The sequence below is a fragment of the Pinus tabuliformis genome, chromosome 7, assembly GCF_031772625.1.
Source record: "Pinus tabuliformis cultivar Carrire ecotype Pingquan chromosome 7, CPIR1, whole genome shotgun sequence".
In the NCBI taxonomy this organism is placed as follows: Eukaryota; Viridiplantae; Streptophyta; class Pinopsida; order Pinales; family Pinaceae; genus Pinus; species Pinus tabuliformis.
The window spans coordinates 802,280,054-802,281,967 of record NC_142293.1 but is presented as its reverse complement, the minus strand read 5'-3'; positions in this window follow the sequence as shown (position 1 = coordinate 802,281,967).

Sequence of the window (1,914 nt, the reverse complement as noted above, 5' to 3'; positions counted from 1 at the left end):
AACAGATGTAGAAAACCCTGTTCAGGAAAGAAGGGGCAAAAGTACCCTCAGAATTCTACGAATACAAAAACTACAAATATTAAGAATTGACACAGAAATCAACAAAATAAAGTTTTTGGGGAAAAATAAGCAAAAGCCCCAGTTGTAGAACGAATCTAAACTGATGGAACTATCAAGAAAAATTGAATCTCGCCAACCACAGAAACCACCATTACAGTGCTGGGGTTGTGGAGAACCACATTATATTAAACATTTTCCTTATCATGGAAGAACAAAACAAGCAACATATATTCAAGAGGCATCTACTATAGGGGAAGTGGCGAGAAGTCTACCCAAGATTAATGTTGCATTGGAGGATCATCAGGCTAAGTACCAACCTACAATGATTGAATATGAAGGTAAGATTTTCAATCATGTCATGTTCATTTTAACAGATCCTGGAGTGAATTTAAGTTATATAAGTCCCAAATTAGTGGAGTCGTGTCATATGAGACCTAGTAATTTTAAGAACCCATGGCTTGTTACGTTAGACACCAGGGAAAAAGAAGAGAAGTAGAAAAACTGGAAAATTGTCCTGTTGAATTGGCAAGTCAACAATTAAAAATAAATTTAAATATCCTTCCTTTAGATTATTACGACATTTTATTTGGTATGGATTGGCTGGAAAAACTTTGGTCCCTTGTAAACTATAAAGATAAAACCATAAATTTTATTAATGAAGGGGGTGGTAGGCAAGAAATCCAAGGGAGAAAAATGCCTTTGAAATTGAGGCCAATCACATCCTCACAATTGAGCATTCGGAAGGGTTGTCAAATTTATGCAGTTCAAGTGGAATACACTAACTCCAAGGAAAAGATAGCCACTTTAGAACATTTGCTAATTGTCCAAAATTTTGCTGATGTATTTCTGAAAAATATTCTTACGGTTGCCTCCTAAGCGACATATTGATTTTACAATTGAATTGATTATGGGAGCCACCCCAATATCTAAGACACCCTCTCATACTAGTATACCAGAATTAACTGAATTAATTGAATTAAATATGTAATTACATGATATGCTTGAAAAGAAATACAATCGCCCAACTGTATCACCATGGGGAGCCCATGTACTCTTTATCAAAAATAAAGATGGCACACTAAGGCTTTGAATTGATTATCGACAACTAAATAAGTTAACTATTAAAAACAAGTACCCACTACCTAGGATCATCGATTTGTTCGATCAGGTTAAGGCTGCCACTGTGTTTTCCAAGATTGACTTACATTTACGGTACCATCAAATGTAGATTAGAGATGAGGACATATGAAAAACTACGTTTAGGACTTGTTATGGGCACTATGAGTTTGTAGTCCTACCTTTTGGGATTGTTAACGCCCCAATCACATTTATGTGTGTTATGAATAATATATTTCATCCATATCTCGACAAGTTCATGTTAATTTTATTGATGATTTCCTAATTTCCTAATAATATGGAAGAGCATAAAATACATTTGCAAATAGTATTGTAGACCTTGCAGGAACACCAACTATACACCAAGTATAACAAATGTGAATTTTATAAGGATCAAATACAATACTTGAGACACATAATCACTCAAGAGGGAATAACTATAGATTTCGAAAAGATTAAGACTATTATGGAATGGCCCATTCCTAAAAATAGTACATATATCAGATATTTTATGGGGTTAGCAGGGTATTACCGCCACTTTATAGAGGGGTTTTCAAGAGTATTTTAACACATAACCTCTTTACAGAAGAAGGGGAGAGATTTTAACTAGACAATAAAATGCCAAAACAATTTTGATAAACTAAAGCATCTATTGACTACAACCCGTATTCTAAGAATTGCAAATCTCAAAAAGGAATTTGTTTTTTGCAGATATGCATGTCAGGATGGGGTAGGAGG